This window comes from Octopus bimaculoides, chromosome 7 (genome assembly GCF_001194135.2).
Source record: "Octopus bimaculoides isolate UCB-OBI-ISO-001 chromosome 7, ASM119413v2, whole genome shotgun sequence".
In the NCBI taxonomy this organism is placed as follows: Eukaryota; Metazoa; Mollusca; class Cephalopoda; order Octopoda; family Octopodidae; genus Octopus; species Octopus bimaculoides.
This window is the reverse complement of record NC_068987.1, coordinates 73,033,286-73,043,877: the sequence shown is the minus strand read 5'-3', so window position 1 is coordinate 73,043,877 and position 10,592 is coordinate 73,033,286. Positions and strand designations below refer to the sequence as shown.

Here is a 10,592-nt window from a genome sequence, read left to right as displayed (position 1 = left end):
GTGTTTATAAGCCATTTAAAATAACACACAAAATCCGTTAACGGATTTTGTGTGTTATTTTAAATGGCTTATAAACACCTTCCACGCTGCAATTGTTTTCGTTCCAGCACACAATCTCAGATCAGGTCACTTGCTATGCAAGTGCATCTCCCTATATATATATATATATTTCCCCAAGAAAGTACTCAATACCTACAGTAGTTTGTTCATTCCTTTAAAGTTGTGGCTTCATTTTGTTGCTGCCCAGAATGTCCTATTACACAATTATTGAGAACTGAGTAGCAATGGAATAAAGGCAACACTAATTGGAATGTATAATGTCTAAGCATATAAGTCTATACATGTTTTTTTTTTTAATAATTTGTTGATTTTAAATGAATTCTATTTGTGTCAGTGAACAGTAAATAACCTTATGACTTTGGTAACTGTGTGAAGAATAATGACATTAACAACATGGGTGACGTCACAAAGCCTTCTTGAGCATGCATGCAAATGCAGCAGTTAATATAGTAGTTCTGTACTCTTAGTTTCATGCGAACATGTCAGACCCTCATTCTAAAGTCTTAACTATTCATATGTTGTAGATGGTAGTTCTTCATTAATCTATCAACCAATCTTCTTAGGAAAATAGATTTCCACCGAGTATTCAATCTGTATATTCAATTCCCAGAAATAGCATTAAACATTATTAATACCAATTTGGGTCTGAAGCTCTCTTTTTCTGTTTCAAATTAGTGCTTATTAAATCTAATATCATTTACATTATCAGTTTGAGCCATTAATTTATAATTCTCATAGTTCTAACAAGACACTGTATGTGATACTCAATTAAGAGATAAATTAGTTAAACAAGTTTCTTCTAATTATGGCAACTACCACAACAATAATTAGATTTAATGGAAAACATTTATGAAACTGATGTAATGGGAAAACACTTAGAAACTGCTATTTTAGTTTGCAGTAAAATGTTTCTCTCTCCATTCTGAAAGCTGTTTTTATGAGATGTTTGTAGAGCATATGATGTTTATGTCAGTAAAACACAGATAGTAAATGTGTAAGATCTGCAGTGTCAGAACAACAGTGAAACAGTTGATGGAATTTGTCTAATTCCAGTCATATACTTAAGTTTTAGGCTTTGAGATTTTACTTCCACCTCATCTGAAATGGTAACTTTACTGCATCAATTCATGCAATCTGCTTGACTAGGATGTTCATATCATTATTGCTATCAGTTTTGATATATAAGTAGCAACATTGATATGTTTGTCTGTCTGTCAGAGCAACAAGAACCATTTAATTGTTCTTAAGAATGACTGATTATTTAAATAAATTGAAGAAGAGTTGCAAACTGCCAACCTCACTATCTCCTCCATGATCGTCATTCAATCCAGTGGTAAGGTCAGGTCAAGATGACTGGGGATGGAGACGAATGTAATGGATGGCCAAGATGCTGTACTTCCCTCGTCTTGGTCTCCGCACACCACAGTGCGTTACTGCAGCCTCCTTCCCCTCCATTGAACCATGATGGTTTCTTCTCCAGAGTCCATCAGATCCAGGCTTCACATGTAGAGGCAGGCAATTAGAATATTATGCTAATTAATCCATGGCTATAACCCTGGCATGTGTTACTACTTTCGGTCAGAATAGACATGGAAATAATAGTGGTTAAGAGATGACTCCACATTCCTCAAGACCCTGGAACTTCTGATCCAGGGCCCACCACAGGATTCAGTTGAACCCTTTACTATTCAGATTACTCTGTCAAATCTAATGCTCATTTATTCACATTATCTTTATCTCGTAGCTTTGAGATTTCAATGATATGATTGTTTATTTTTACTATGACATTGTAGAGTGGGTGTGAAATGTTGGATCTGGCCAGTTTGAATATAAAAGAGGCAGAATGTTTTAGCCAGATATGGCTGGTTTGAATGCTAAAGGGTTAAAGTCCTACAGTGATCTGTCAACAGGACATTTTAGGCTGACCCAAAGCCTTGTTAATGGATTTGTTACCCAATCCTAGACTATCATAGACTAGTGAGATTACAATTGATAAGTTTGAACATTTGTAGGCTGATGTCAGTAGGAGAAACATGGGTAGTGGGAGAATTCTAGGCTGTTGTTGCTACTTTCGGGAAGAAGGCTCAAGCCAGCAAGTAAGAGCCAACAGAGTAATCAGTCAGGAGTGGGTGTATAAAACAACTTAGTTAAGAGATGCAGTTGTGGCTACTGTAGAAGAGGCAATGAGAGGAATTAAGATATATGTGAGCATACACACTAATGTGGTTAACGCTAAGGTGATGATGATGATCATCATCATCGTTTAATGTCTGCTTTCCGTGTTAGCATGGGTTGGACGATTTGACTGAGGACTGGTGAACCAGATGGCTACACCAGGCTCCAATCTGATTTGGCGGAGTTTCTACAGCTGGATGCCCTTCCTAATGCCAACCACTCCGAGAGTGTAGTGGGTGCTTAGTGATAATGTATTATCACTTCTCTCTTTCCTCTACTCTGCTCTGCTCCTGCTTTTGCTTGATAGAGCTGGGGTAATTTCAGGTCAATGGTCATAGAGACATCATCATGCATAGAGCTGACCAGGTCCATCAGCGTTCACCATTGCTGGCAGTCACATGCTAACCCATCTGCATTCTCCAAGGTGATGTTGAGCCTCTGGAGATCTTCCTTAATCACATCCAGCCATTTGGTGTAGAATCTATCATCAACACCGTGTATTAATTTCCCTGCTCTGGGATAAGTTGGACATGTCTGTTCTATCACTGTATCTCACAATTTGCTGTAGATCAATTAGAATCATACTTTTGCATATCTTCCTTTTTTTTTGCAATCTCTTTCTACTTTTGTCTCTTATCCAGCTGGCACCCTTCATATGTTTTATTTATATAGTCTTCTCTCTTGTATACTACAACTGATTCCTCTAATACCTATTTATTTATCTCTCTCATCTCTCCTTTGCTCTGTCCATGCATACTGACATTATACATTCAACAGATGGTTCATACATCTGCATTTGATGCCCATTCCTAACTACTATTTAATATTGCACTTCATAACAACTATACACAATCTACTTTTCACTGAGATTGAGAAATCTTTTGTTTCCAACAGAGGTAGTGATTTCCTAAACTTTTTCCATACCATTCTAACTCTAGCTACTTTACTTTCACAATAATCACTTCAACTGTTGGTTAGGTCACATGGATGTCAGAAACTTGTCAACTACTTGTAACTGTTCTTCTGAGCATTAGAACGATAAAACTTTATTGGCGTTCCAACTGCTAACTACTGTGCACCTGTTACATATTAGTTCTTCTGTCAATCTGTTTAAGATCATCAGTGATTTTTACATATTTTTTACTTTTTTTTCTTTGCAGATGGTAAGATGTGATTTGAGGGAGATTTGGTTAATATTTCTAGATGGTTGAGTGACCATGTGGAGACTCTATGTTGGTTCCTGATGCCCATTAGTTGTTTAAGGGCTCTAAGTCGGGTCTCAGACATTGCAAAACTAGAAAATTTGTCATGTAATCAATCTGAAAATTGTTTGCATAGGAAGGGCATCCAGCTGTAGAAACTCTGCCAAATCAGACTGGAGCCTGGTGTTGCCATCCGGTTTCACCAGTCCTCAGTCAAATCGTCCAACCCATGCTAGCATGGAAAGCGGACGTTAAACGATGATGATGATGATGATGACACATATTGAGAGAGAGGACGGGGTGAGAACATTTAAGCATTTAATCCATGCTTAGGATTCAATTTATTCTAAAGATGCGCTGTGGGTAATGTCATTTTCGTGAGAACTGAATATGGGGAAAAGGTTACCAGAGGCTGGAAAGAAATGAAGCAAGATCTGTGACATTAACTATGTAACAGGTTGACAACATGTGAGCTAAGTGAATGGCTGGCATTAACGACATCAAGAGAACTGACTGATAAGTTAGACATGTGATATGAAAGTGAGTGCTTGGTGGGGGAAAAAAATGTTGTGTACTATAAGTAGAAGGTAGTCATAGCTGAACAAAACCTAGCAGGATCAGTTTTTAGACTATTAGGCTCCATGAGATGATTAAAGCTTGAGGTAATTGGGAATATGATGTACAACAGTCCTGAATAGCCAATGCCAACATGGGGAAAATCTGATATTAAAATTCTGAATGTGTAATATATATATATATATATATATATATATATATGCACACACACACACACACACACACACACACACACACACACACACACACACACACACACACACTTTGAGAGTAATGAACAGAAAGTGTTCAAGCTGGCCGTATCCGACTGCTCTATGAAATTGCTAAAAAAAATAAACAAATCACGTTATTGAATTCTTGTAGCTTTGAGATAATGCGAAATGAAGCCTTTCCTGCCTTTATTCAAGTATAAATACTGTGAAATTGTTTAGACCACATGGTTTTTCAACGTTTGAAGAGAAGTCTGTACCTTAGTTTTTAATTAAATGGCGACAGCAAGTAGCGATTCCAACTTTGAAGGTTTTACTCTTGACGATATAGAAAATATAGATGAAAACAACACTATTTTGTCTTCGAACGAATCTGATATCGATATTGGTGAATATTCATCAGACGAGGAAGATTTTGAGAATGAAAGTGATAAAATGGCAACCTGGTCAAAGATTAAAACATCAATCATTATTCTTGATTTCACAGAAAATACTGGTCCACCACACAATTTACCTCCTGATGCTTAACCATTGGACAATCTATTTTCATTTTTACTGGAAAGTTTTTTTGGAGATGTTACAGAGGAAACTAACAAATATGCGCAATGTATAATTTCTATTTGCGGAAGAAACAATCCACTATGGCAGCCAACTTATTCTGCGGAAATGAGTGTTTTTCACAACCAATATTGTTTGGTGTTAAACAGCCTCCTTGACTGTGGAATTACTGGAGTCCTCATATAAGGTATGGTGATCCGTATATCTCAAGTATAATGTTGAAGATGAGGTATTTGAAAATATCTCAGTATTTACATTTAATTGATTCTGCTAATGCTCCTAGCAAAAACAGCCCAAACTACAATCCCCTGTACAAAGTACATCCTGTAATTGATTTACTCCTTAATAGTTATAAAACTGTGTATCTACCTGGGGGAAAATCTCAGTGTAGATGAAGCCACGATAGGCTATAAGGGCAGAGTACATTTTCGGCAGTACATGCCTGCCAAGCCCACTAAATGGGGGGATCAAGATTTGGGAAATTTGTGAATCAGATACTGGATATTGTGTAAACTTCGATGTTTACACAGGTAAAAAATATCATGGAAACAGACCATATGGATTGGGACATGATGTAGTATGGTCTCTTACTGAACCATTTCACCATCAGCACCAACACCTCTATTTTGACTGTTTTTTTTTTTTCCTTCAGTGGCTTCGGCAGAAAATCTTGCCCATGTAAGTACTTAAATGGGCAACCATAAAGGTTTACTCTGTGAAATGAAAACAGAATTAAAAAAAAAGAGGGAACATTTTACAAATGCAAAAGGAAAATTTATTAGCTACTGCTTTCAAGGACAAAAAGACAGATTTTATTTCTGTCTACTAATGAGCAACCTGGTGTTGGTGCTGAGGGAAAACCCCTAGTGAATATTTGTTGTAACAAATATATGTTGGGGTTGATAAATCTGACCAATATCGGGCATATTACCCGGTTGGTTAACCTGGGAAGAAATGGTGGTGGTACATTTTGTGGTTTTTAGTTAATTTAACTATAGTCAATTCATATGCTGTATATGTAAAAAGCCACAAGGTACCTCTGCCACCAAAGGACTATGATCATTTGAAATTTCGGGTTGACATCGCATCTCAGTTATATGAGGGCTTTTCTTCTAGAAAACACAGAACTGGGAGAAAAACAAAATTAACTGAGGTGGATGTCAACAGAAAATATTGACTTTCATAAAATCAAGAAGGTTAAATGGAAGAAAAAAAAGTCTGCTGACTGTGTTAGCTGCAAAAAAGAAAAACTGCAAAAGGGTATCAGATTGAGACTTCATATATGTGTTCCTTTTGCAAAGTACCCTTGTGTAAAGGGTGCTTTGGGCAGTTTCATGACAGAAACATGTCATAACTATATTATTTTATCATATATTTCTTTTCATTTTATTATAAATAATGTGTGAAAGTGAGAAATACATATTAATTTTCAGTATGTTACACACCTGTATTCACTTTTGTTTCACCTGTTAATGAGCTTTTTTTTTTTTTAGATGCATTCTATTATGTAAATGAATTCATTAAATTGTATAAGAGTACATAGCCAATGGTATATTTACTAGTAAAAGAGTTTTGTACTTTATTTTCAATGAAAATGTTTGAATGAAATATAGAGAAAGAATAAAATCTTGTACCGATTACACCTATATTTTAATTAATTCAAATTAATGCATCTCATCTTGAAAAATGTAACATTGTTTGTGGTTGACATCTGGGATAATTTTAGTAACAAATCAAACAGGTAAGATGTATTAAGAATATGAATTTTAGTGTTTATTCATAATGTTGTTGTTTTTACACTTGTTAATTAAATTTACCTGCCCATGAAAGTCAAATTTAGTCAGAAAGACCAGCTAAAATTACGTAACTATAAACCACTAGCACCCATTTAAAAAATTTCAAATCTGTATGTAGAAAATTAACAAAGTTAAAAGCAAATATTGTGGACACCCCACTTGAATCTGAATAAATCAAAATTAATGTGAACAGATAAGCATTACATTTGACAAATTAATCTGAACACTAAAGGGTTAAGCAACTATATTGATAGCCAAATAGATTGTTAGTACAAGTTTTCCTACAGCTAGTGTGTAATGGCTCCCTATGGGGTGAAGTGGTGGAAAGGGCTATCTTGGAAGTTTATTTTAATTTGGGTTCAGTTACTATGATGTTGTAGTACTAAACTTCAAGCTCCTTGTTTATGAATTGAAATCTTGTTCTGGCTATTGTTGGCTTTAGCTCTGCAACAGTATTATCAAACTATATCATCACTCACAGATCACATTTGATTACTCAATACTAAGAAAAAGTCAGACATCCAGCTATAAAAATACTCCAATTATGAGAATCATATGAATATCTTAGTTTCTATATAAGAAATAAAAATAAAATTATCCAATTAACCTCCAATGACAAGTTGATGTAAAATTGTTTAAAATAATAACATGAGAGATGATTAAGATTACCCCATCTTGTACCTGTTTGAGCACAGCAAGGTTACTGTTGATTCAGTAAGGGGAAAATTAGCATGTAATTTGAACAGAGACCACAAAGCTTGTCTGATTTTTCTGGTTAAGATGACATTTTAAACAATTGATGGCATAATTTGTTAAGCATGTTTGCAGTTCAGTTGTAACCATGTACACTCATATGCTACATACATGTTAAGATATTAACATCTTGAACACATATGCATGTGTACAACATACAAAGCTTGTGTAAGGTGCTGGTATTTATATAAATGTTTACTCTCTCTTTCATGCAGCACAACACAATACATGCATACACACACAGCACACACAGTGAAAACATACTTGATATATTTTGCTACTTGTGTGCTGACTGCCCTGTGTTGCTAAATTTGTTTGTGCATTTGTTTGTTGATCTGATGTAGATATATGAGGCTAAGTATGTTTTAGTATGTAATAGCACCTCTCATAAGCTTCTGTTTCACAGCTAAGGTTCATTTTTTTTCTTACCAACCCCTTTCCCTTTCTGCAGGTGTTTTGTTCATTGAATGGATTTGAGTTCAGCAATCACTTGCAAATTGTACAGAGTCCTTGTGTACTGCATTTACATGTACCTCCTGGTGGTACCTCTTTTGTCTAGAGGTAAAGACTGGGAATTATTGTCGATACATGGCTATCATTATATTTCTCACTATTGGTTACATGTGATGCCACAAGAAAACTGGATCAGATGGTTAGGCTGTTACTAGAGTTAGGAATAATTGACTCATTTTGTAAAGGGTTAGGTGAAGAGCTAATGACTATATTCTCATAAATTCAATTCTGACTATAGCACACTATCTTGCCTTCCTTCTTCCCCTGGACAATAAGGGATATTGCTCTACTCCAGTTTGTCTAAAAAACAAGAAAAATATAGAAGGTGGAGTTGTATTTCCATCTAAAAATTGATTGGTAAGCAGCAAGACACTCACTCTAACAGCAAATTATCCTACCCAGAAAAGCAGGTGAAAATGGATGTGAAACAACAGAGATAATCTCTCCTTCCACTCCTCTCTCTTATTCTCTTACCTTCTCCTTCTTGCTCTTTGTGCAATACCCACCATAGACTTAAGAAATGGGATTAGCTCATTCGTCCATCAATAATTATTAAAATTGTTGTTAGTTCTATATTCAAGCAAGCTTAATGTACTAAAGTAATTGTCATATATATTGAGGTTTGACATGATAGACTTATGTACAGGAGATATACTTCATTGGTATCCTGTAGTGTGAAGGTCAGTGTGACACCCAGCTTGTCAGTTTGTATATCTTAAGGGTGTTGGCAGCAAAAGTGGACTTCATTTAGATATGGTGTCTTTGATTCTTCAGTATATATTTTTGTACTTGATACTGTTGAAAATAAAGGAGTGAGTGAGAGAGAGAAATGGTTTTGAATAGACAATGGAAGAGAGATTTACTTTAGAAGAAATTGTGTCGTACTTAGCCACTCTAAGGTATTCACATTCAGTGACTTCTACACCTGAGTTTAATCCTGAAGTACACCTAATCTTTTACCCTATAACATTTTGTTTTAGGAATAAAAGAAAATGGAAAATGTGCAACAAACAAGAATCTAAACAAAATGTGTGTTGTGATGAGAATTTTAATATTTTCAGTTGGAGCTCTCAATCAAGGAAGAATATAAATTAAAAAAGCATAGCATACATACACTAGCTTCCTACAATATTTTTCCACACATTTTTTTGAATGATTCTGTTTGTAATAAAGAAAATACTAAGATATATTTGCAGGTCCATATTTTAAGTGAACTTAAAGCACTGTAGAAATCATATATGTTGTTTGCATTTTCTAAAACACTCCAACCAGGACTTGAACTCAAGACATGCACACTAGTACAAGCCCAATACTAATTCCCATCATCAACCACTTGACCATTTTGCTTTTACTCTTGTGCCTATTTTTAAGAAATCAATATACTATATCACTGGTCACTTCCTGTGCTGCGACCCAGAAATAGATGTTGTACACCATCAACCGGTTATTATATTACCACAGCACTGTGTATTGTAGCACCAATCTTGGTGTTGGTTGTTCCTGCTTGTAATCTTTTCATTTCCTTGCTACTTGTCTGCAATAGAGAATTGACTGTTATTTCCGAAATGGCTGTTTGTATGCTGAGAATGTTAATTACAGCTTCCCGAAATTGCAAGCCCTTCACTATACTTTCTCTTATTTTGTTTTGAATATATATTAGGTTTTGTTTTTCATTTTTTTTCCTTGTTTCAGTTTGTTCATTTGTTATTATCTATTTTAATAAATTTATTTGATTAAAATCTGATAGATTACAAAAGGATATTATTTTGGTGAAGTTTCTGGCTGGCTAAAATTGGAATAATTTTAATGACTGTGATGGTAGAGCTTATTGCTTTGGCAATGCTTGTGGAATTGGTTATGGATGTTGTTGGTGTCTGAGGTCTGTATGTAATGTATAGTAAAGTGTGTGTGTGCATACATTATGGTGTGGCATGTTGACAGACTATAATAAAATATCTTCATGTGTGACTAAGGCATGTTGTATGTCTGTTTATGCTGTTATTTAACTCCGGCTCTGACCTAATCCAACAAACTGAAAGTGTCTCGGCTATGACCAGTTTGTCTCTTTTTCTCCAGTCAGTTTATATGGTACTCTTTCAGTTGTGCACTTTTTTTAAGATGAATGGGCTTGGTTTAACCCATTAGTACTTAAACCGACCATGTCTAACCAAAATATTCTGCCTGTTTTATGTTCAAACTGGTCAGATCCAGCATGTCACACCTATTCTACATTGTCATTCTAAAAAAATAGTCACATCATCAGAATCTCAAAGCTACAAGATAATGCATGATTAATTCACCATTAGATTTGACAGAGAAATCTGAATGCTTAAGAGTTAAGGGTGGTTTGGCTGCTGTTTATAGCATCTGTTCTATTCTTTTTAGCCCTGAAGCTGTGGCCATACTGGGATATACATATCATGTACTGCTACAAAGGTAAAGGGGACGCTTTAGATACAAATAATTACAGAGGCATCAAGCTGTTAGATCAGGTTATGAAAGTTACAGAGAGGGTCATAGCCCAACTAATTAGGGAGCGAATCAATTTAGATGAGATGCAGTTTGGGTTCGTGCCAGGTAAAAGCACTACTGATGCCTTATTTCTAGTGAGACAGTTGCAAGAGAAATACCTAGCCAAGGATAAACCTCTGTACCTGGCTTTCGTTGACATGGAGAAAGCCTTTGACAGGGTCCCCCGATCCCTTATCTGGTGGTCAATGAGGAAACTTGGGATAGAAGAATGGCTAGTG

General features: G+C 35.5%; 1 protein-coding gene across 14 annotated transcripts in view; it reads left to right on the top strand.

Moving 5' to 3' along the window:
- Positions 1–10,592, top strand: part of LOC106882371 (stearoyl-CoA desaturase 5) — a 136,656-nt gene that overhangs the window by 89,314 nt on the left and 36,750 nt on the right. The window contains exon 1 of one of the 14 annotated variants that reach the window (XM_014933030.2): positions 4,710–4,967. The exons of the other annotated variants lie outside the window; for them this stretch is intronic. The gene's annotated coding sequence lies outside the window, so the exon portion shown is untranslated. Of the gene's footprint in view, positions 1–4,709; positions 4,968–10,592 lie in introns of those variants that run through there. 14 annotated transcript variants of the gene reach the window in all.